This window comes from Pelophylax lessonae (genome assembly GCF_965119305.1).
Source record: "Pelophylax lessonae genome assembly, chromosome: 2".
Lineage (NCBI taxonomy): Eukaryota > Metazoa > Chordata > Amphibia > Anura > Ranidae > Pelophylax > Pelophylax lessonae.
In genome coordinates this window covers 229,363,356-229,372,405 of record NC_138769.1, presented here as the reverse complement: position 1 = coordinate 229,372,405, position 9,050 = coordinate 229,363,356, and positions in this window count along the sequence as shown.

Sequence of the window (9,050 nt, the reverse complement as noted above, 5' to 3'; positions counted from 1 at the left end):
TGTGAAAGGGGCCATAAAATGTTTGTAATACTTTGGATCTATATTGGACATTGGTTATTGTGCCATTTGTGACCATTTGCTACACGGACCTTTATATCCGTAGGCCACATCCCCTTCCCCTTCTTTTCCTCCTCCATCTCCCGGTTTTCCTTCCCCGGTCCACTACAGCTTGAGCTCCAATGGGCCTGCCATTGGAGGTATTCCTAGTAATAAATTGTTTTGATACTTGGATTGATACGGCGGTGCCGTTGGAATTCCATCCGATTGCAAGGAGTACCTGGCATCCGGATGCGTCATCCTATATGTTTGTTTCTTGTCTTGTTTTTTGTTTTATGTGCACTCCTAAATAGGAGGAACACAGGAGCTCTGTATTGATTTCTGAGAGAACAACTGTCTTCTTCTTCTTCACGGGGAGTGATCATGGGTACCCAGCGGCAATCGTGGCCCCTGGCCCTGTGGATCAGCAAATTGGCGTGCGCCCAGGGCCACTGCCGCGGACCACTGTACAGGTATGGCGATTCACGGGAACCAGCCGCCGTATAACTGCGGTGGCCAGTCGGCAAGTTGGTTAAAGGTCTCTGGTTAAAAGTGCATGCTTTTAAATATAGTTATGTGCAGGCACTTTAGGTATTGGTCATACCAGGAAAAGATTTACATCTTTCTGGATCACAAAATACTATTACCTCTTAAAATACATAGGCAATCTTCACACCATTGTGCTGCATTGAGGTACACTGGATAAAAGTCTTGCATTGTTGGTGTACTAGCCTGCATTTTCCCATTCAAGTCAAATAAATAGTGTCCTTCACAACACAAGTAAAAACACCCTCAAACTTGTCTGAGAATGCACATATAGTAACACACTCCAAAATGTATGTCTGGTGTGAATGCTTTCATTTACTAATATTCTAATGATCATGACAAGTTCACTTTAAAACATTGAAAAGTTGACCACTTTTGCCATCGTACAGGGAATCAATATGTGTCTTCATATAATGCTTACTATAATGCTTTTCTAGATAAACATATAATTGCAAAGGTCATTTATCATCAAAAATAAAAATATTTCCCTCTTCCAGGAGAACAGACTACATATCTGTAAACTTAAGGCGTGACTCCACCTTGCCCTAATCTTCAGACGTATTTGGTATAATAAGGCGGGGCAGTGAAACAATGCAACTTTGTAAAAAGTATTCACTGCATGTTCTCCTGTTATGGCTGTACAGGTTTAAGAAGCACTCCGTGTGATGTGTGATCTGTTGGAAATGTTCACATTTTGCTTGCTATCACAATAGTTTATTTATAACTATATGGCAGGGGTCTCCAAACTGTGGCCCGTGGGCGGGATGTGGCCCTTTGCTTGCTTTTATCCATCCCTCGGAACTGTTCTTTTCACTGTTATGAGGCACTATTCATTCCACTGACACTAGTGATGGGGCACTATTCCTTCCACTGGCACCAGTGGTGGGGCACTATTTCCACCACTGGCACCAGTGATTGGGCACTATTTCTGCTACTGGCACCAGTGATGGGGCACTATTCCTCCCACTGGCACCAGAGATGGGGCACTATTCCTTCCACTGACACCAGTGGTGGGGCACTTTTCCTGGCACCAGTAGTGGGGGCATTAATCCTGCCACTGGAACCAGTGATGGGACACTATTCCTGCCACTGGCACCAGTGATGGAGAACTAATTCTCCCAACTGGCACCAGTGATGGGGCGCTATTCCTCCCACTGGCACCAGTGATTGGGCACTATTCCTGCTACTGGCACCAGTGATGGGGAACTAATTCTCCCAACTGACACCAGTGATGGGGCACTATTCATCCCACTGGCACCAGTGATGGGGCACTATTCCTGCCACTGGCACCAGTAGTGGGACACAATTCCTGCCACTGGCACCAGTGATGGGGCACTATTCCTGCCACTGGCACCAGTGATGGGGAACTAATTCTCCCAACTGACACCAGTGATGGAGCACTATTCCTCCCACTGGCACCCGTGATGGGGCACTATTCCTCCCACTGGCACCAGTAGTGGGGCACTATTTCTGCCACTGGCACCAGTGACGGGGCACTATTCCTGCCACTGGCACTAGTGATGGAGAACTAATTCTCCCAACTGACACAAGTAATAGAGCACTATTTCTCCCACTGGCAACAGTGATGGGGCACTATTCCTGCCCCTTGCACCGTTGATGGGGCACTAATCCTGCCACTGGCACCAGTGATGAGCAACTAATTCTACCAACTGACTCCAGGGATGGGACACTATTCCTTCCAATGGCACCAGTGATGGGGCACTGTTCCTCCCACTGGCACCAGTGGTGGAGCACTTTTCTGCCACTGGCACCAGGAGTGGGGCACTATTCCAGCCACTGGCACCAGTGATGGGGCACTATTCCTGCCACTTGCACCAGTGATGGGGAACTAATTCTCCCAACTGACACCAGTGATGGGGCACTATTCCTTCTACTGGCACCAGTGATGGGGCACTTTTCCTCCCACTGGTACCAGTGGTGGGGCACTTTTCCTGCCACTGGCACCAGTGATGGGGAACTATTCCTGCCACTGTCACCAGTGATGGGGAACTAATTCTCCCAACTGGCACCAGTGATGGGGCACCATTCCTCCCACTGGCACCAGTGGTGGGGCACTTTTCCTGCCACTGGCACCAGTGATGGGGCACTATTCCTTTTACTGGCACCAGTGATGGGGAACTAATTCTCCCAACTGACACCAGTGATGGGGCACTATTCCTTTTACTGGCACCAGTGATGGGGCACTATTCCTCCTACTGGCACCAGTGGTGGGGCACTTTTCCTGCCACTGGCACCAGTTATGGGGCACTATTCCTCCCACTGGCACCAGTGATGGGACACTATTCCTTTTACTGGCACCAGTGATAGGGCACTATATCTGCCACTGATGCCAGTGATGGCGAACTAGTTCTCCCTACTGACACAAGTGATGGGGCACTATTTCTCCCACTGGCACCAGAGATATGGCACTATTACTGGCACTGGCACCAGTGATAGGGAACTAATTCTCCATACTGACACCAGTGATGGGGCACAATCTCTCCCACTGGCACCAGTGATGGGGCACTATTCCTCTCACTGGCACCAGTGATGGGGCACTATTCCTGCCACTTGCACCAGTGATGGGGAACTAATTCTCCCAACTGACACCAGTGATGGGGCACTATTCCTTCTACTGGCACCAGTGATGGGGCACTATTCCTCCCACTGGCACCAGTGGTGGGGCACTTTTCCTGCCACTGGCACCAGTGATGAGGCACTATTCCTGCCACTGTCACCAGTGATGGGGAACTAATTCTCCCAACTGGCACCAGTGATGGGGCACCATTCCCCCCACTGGCACCAGTGGTGGGGCACTTTTCCTGCCACTGGCACCAGTGATGGGGCACTATTCCTTTTACTGGCATCAGTGATGGGGAACTAATTCTCCCAACTGACACCAGTGATGGGGCACTATTCCTTTTACTGGCACCAGTGATGGGGCACTATTCCTTCCACTGGCACCAGTGGTGGGGCACTTTTCCTGCCACTGGCACCAGTTATGGGGCACTATTCCTCCCACTGGCACCAGTGATGGGGCACTATTCCTGCCACTGGCACCAGTGATAGGGCACTATATCTGCCACTGATGCCAGTGATGGCAAACTAGTTCTCCCACCTGACACAAGTGATGGGGCACTATTTCTCCCACTGGCACCAGCGATATGGCACTATTACTGGCACTGGCACCAGTGATAGGGCACTATTTCTGCCACTGGAACCAGTGATGGGGAACTAATTCTCCATACTGACACCAGTGATGGGGCACAATCTCTCCCACTGGCACCAGTGATGGGGCACTATTCCTCCCACTGGCACCAGTGATGGGGCACTATTCCTCCCACTGGTACCAGTGGTGGGGCACTTTTCCTGCCACTGGCACCAGTGATGGGGAACTATTCCTGCCACTGTCACCAGTGATGGGGAACTAATTCTCCCAACTGGCACCAGTGATGGGGCACCATTCCTCCCACTGGCACCAGTGGTGGGGCACTTTTCCTGCCACTGGCACCAGTGATGGGGCACTATTCCTTTTACTGGCACCAGTGATGGGGAACTAATTCTCCCAACTGACACCAGTGATGGGGCACTATTCCTTTTACTGGCACCAGTGATGGGGCACTATTCCTCCTACTGGCACCAGTGGTGGGGCACTTTTCCTGCCACTGGCACCAGTTATGGGGCACTATTCCTCCCACTGGCACCAGTGATGGGACACTATTCCTTTTACTGGCACCAGTGATAGGGCACTATATCTGCCACTGATGCCAGTGATGGCGAACTAGTTCTCCCAACTGACACAAGTGATGGGGCACTATTTCTCCCACTGGCACCAGAGATATGGCACTATTACTGGCACTGGCACCAGTGATAGGGAACTAATTCTCCATACTGACACCAGTGATGGGGCACAATCTCTCCCACTGGCACCAGTGATGGGGCACTATTCCTCTCACTGGCACCAGTGATGGGGCACTATTCCTGCCACTTGCACCAGTGATGGGGAACTAATTCTCCCAACTGACACCAGTGATGGGGCACTATTCCTTCTACTGGCACCAGTGATGGGGCACTATTCCTCCCACTGGCACCAGTGGTGGGACACTTTTCCTGCCACTGGCACCAGTGATGAGGCACTATTCCTGCCACTGTCACCAGTGATGGGGAACTAATTCTCCCAACTGGCACCAGTGATGGGGCACCATTCCCCCCACTGGCACCAGTGGTGGGGCACTTTTCCTGCCACTGGCACCAGTGATGGGGCACTATTCCTTTTACTGGCATCAGTGATGGGGAACTAATTCTCCCAACTGACACCAGTGATGGGGCACTATTCCTTTTACTGGCACCAGTGATGGGGCACTATTCCTTCCACTGGCACCAGTGGTGGGGCACTTTTCCTGCCACTGGCACCAGTTATGGGGCACTATTCCTCCCACTGGCACCAGTGATGGGGCACTATTCCTGCCACTGGCACCAGTGATAGGGCACTATATCTGCCACTGATGCCAGTGATGGCAAACTAGTTCTCCCACCTGACACAAGTGATGGGGCACTATTTCTCCCACTGGCACCAGCGATATGGCACTATTACTGGCACTGGCACCAGTGATAGGGCACTATTTCTGCCACTGGAACCAGTGATGGGGAACTAATTCTCCATACTGACACCAGTGATGGGGCACAATCTCTCCCACTGGCACCAGTGATGGGGCACTATTCCTCCCACTGGCACCAGTGATGGGGCACTATTCCTGCCACTGGCACCAGTGATAGGGCACTATTTCTGCCACGGATACCAGTGATGGCGAACTAATTCTCCCAACTGACACCAGTCATGGGGCACTATCCCTCCTACTGATACCATTGATAACATTTTTAAATCCCACTGACCACCAAGCTTATGGCATTGTTTATGTCCACTGATGGCAGGGCATTTTCTACTCCCACCGGTCACAGTCAAGCCCCCCCTAAAGTTTGAAGAGAAGTAATCTGGCCCTTTGTTTTAAAAGTTTGGAGACCCTTGCTTTATGGGGTTTATTTACTAAAGTTGTAGCTTGCAAAACCTGCTGCAGCCCTGCGTAGAAACCAATCAACTTCCAGTTTTTTTGTCGAAGCTTAATTGAACAAGCTGAAGTTAGAAGCTGATTGGCTGCCATGCACAGCTGCACCCGATTTTGCACTCTCCAGTTTTAGTAAATCAACCCCTATGAGTTACCAGCTGTTGACTACAGAATATTTGTATTGACCCATTTCATGTGCAGTCCACAAATCAATGACAAGCTATAGTTGTTAGAAGAAAACGAAATTTGATCATTTTGCATTTAGGGCATACTTTAGCAGCACAGATATTTCAAGAGATACTCCTGAGTTCATTATTTTTAATAATCCCTGGTCAATACTAAAATTTACCTGATGGAGTTTAGTGTAGATCAGGTAAAAATAGGATGTTAAGACATTCAACAATGTTGTTTGCCCCTAAAGCAAACCAGGGTTAGTTTAAAGTGAACCTTTGCCCAGTTAAACAAGAGTCTCTGTTGTGATCTTTGAGGATAAATTGCTTCACAGTACCTGAAGCCGCAGAGGTCAATGATGTTTTAAAGCTCTTTTACTGCTTGTTAAGGATGTGTAAAAACACTAATGTTTGTTGTCTGAGCACATGTGCACTTTAGGATACAAAGGGTCTAAGATAAATCCAGCATTACAGAATACCCTATTCTGTCTAAAATCCAGCAGGCAAATCTGCTTTTAAAAGACTACATCTCTGTTCAAAATGACATTAATATGACCCAATTTTATATCCAAATTTTTATGTCTTGAATGTTTCTATCATTTTCATTTGTGGTAATAAAATCCAAGCTCAATTAAAGCTGCACAATATTTTAGATCTTTGCCTCACCACCATTAAATTCCTGCAGGATAGTTTAAATCAAGGGCACTACATTTTTATTTGACAAAATATACTTTAGGTTTGCCTTGTTGAGATATAGGATGCCACTACTGACCTTTCCATTTGAAAACTAGTTTTCTGGCTTAAATATTTTTAGTAGCTAACTTGGAAGTGGTACTCAAATCAGGAGTGTTGAGTTGTCCTGGTCCGTGACTTTAAGGATTGAAGCTAGAGACAGACAAGCGTTTTATGAAGGAATTAAGCCAAGCCCTCCCAATAATTCCTGCCAATAGGCTCCTAATGTCTAAATAGATTCCTGGGTCTTAACAATCAATGATAGCAGACAAACTGTCTCTTTTAGATTCTTTTACAATCCATTCATAACATGTCTATTACTGACCAAAAGGTAAGGCCCTCTATGCTCTTATAATTACCTCTTCTCGCTGTCATAAATCATATATGCTGCAGCAGGGTGGTTAAACCTTAAAGTGGAACTTTAGTCAGAATATAAGATATAAAACATTAAAAATAAGTGCCTATACTGTTTCAAATCCAGTAATACACTGTCTCCCCTTGCTCTGCACATTCTCAGTTGCTCTCCATTTTTGGCCTTGTGCTGAAAATCAGAGCCACTAGAGGCTGATCTGCTAACAGCCTAAAGATTTACCGCTGCTCAGGGTCTCTGGCCCAGATAGCAAGGATAACTTGCACAAATTTGTGGCAGTGTTGAATTATAAGTCTTGCTCACTTGCTGAACATTTTCACTGGCAAGTTGTACACTTGCAGAACACTTGAAGCAAAAGTTCTAGTTGACACTTTTCCAATTTGTAGCAAATTTGCCTGGCAAGTCTCTAGCAAGAGCATATGCATTCATGGGATATGAGGTTGTATGTTGAGATACTTCACATTTCCAACACACTGACTGAACTGTCACTGACAGCTCTCAGTGTCTGTTTATACCGGATGTAAAGGCCAATCACAGTGACCATGTGACTAAAACACTGCCTCAGCCTTCCAGTGGCCGTTTAAGTGGGCAAGAAGAAGTTAAAACTGGCATTTATATGTAAATATGATTACTATTATCTTGGGTTTCCAATGGTTTTTATATGCCTATGCAGTAAAAAGCTTAAAAATAATATGCAATTAACTGGTTAATAATATTTTTTTCCCCAGGAAGAAGAAATATACCCTATGTGTTATAGTTAATTCATATCAGCTTCTAAACTGTAAAGAATTTATTTATTTAAAATATTGTCCAGTTTATTATTTATGGTTGAGAATGTCCAACTCTTATTGGGGTGTCTACAATTTGCAAGGATTAGCGTTAGCATCAACTGATCCTGAGAAGTTATTACCTCTAGGTATAAAAAAAAAACGTTTTTATCTGTATACAACATTGGATGGCAGTTTGATAATAAAATATGTACTGTATTTCAGGTTTTGAAGTTGCAACATATCTAAAGTGATATTGTGTCATAAATTTGATTTATCGCTACCCCACAGGCTAGTAAAGGATAGTATGAATTTATGTGACTTTCCATCAATGAAAAAAATGTTCCCATAAATTTGTCTTCTTCATAACATATAAGATAAACAAGTGCATTAAACTGGTAAGCTAGAACTGCCTTTTTTTTAACAAGGGTGCTCAGACACACTGGGGTGCCTTGAGGTTTCTTCAGGGGTGACTTGGCAAAATGCCTACAATTTGCCCCAAAGTTGTATACAAGCCAGTGGGTGGATGAAACCTGCCTTTTGGTTACACAAAGCCACAAATTTTCATTGTGCGCCATTACAACCTTCTAGCTGACCAATGACATCATCAGTTGATAAGGAGGATGTCAGTTGCTTGCATATCATCCTTGTTTGACCCTCTCTTGCCCCCTCTCCATTAGCTTTGGGGTCTCAAAACTGAAGGAGAAGAGAAACATTAGAATATTAGTCAGTACGTTTGCAAGTATGTATTTGCTTTGGAAGAATAAATCACCTCTAATGTTGGGTGTCCGACATGTATTGATGTTGCTGCATTATGTAAAACTATCAGAATAGTTCTTACATTTTAGAATGGGATGCCTCAAGACTGTCCAAAGTTTTGGAGGGTGCCTCGAGATTGTCCACAATTTTAAAGGGGGCCTTGACTGAAAAAAGGTGGAGAAACACTGAGCTAGAAGACTTGGATAATGGTAAATCCTTCCATTATTTACGCTTCAGTTTTGGGTAAGGCTTCATTTACACCTAGGTGATTTGAATCACAGGGGGGAATCAGTGCGATTTTGCCCATGATTCCAGGTCGTGGCAAAACACGGGACGGGACGTTTCCAATGCCATTAATTCTATTTTGCTGCCATAAATCTTGCAGCAAAATCCTTAATCATCACATTGACCATTGCTTTTTTCTTCTTACAAAGCTTAGTGTGAGATACTTGTAGTTCCATAATGTGCAGTTTTAAATCACTGTAACTGCGATGCTTCGCAATGTGTATTTAAATGTATTTGTCAAATCAATTGAGCCTGCTCTAGTATTATGTTTATAATCAAGTGCTACATGACTCTAGGTAGACTCGTTACTTTTATATATTTC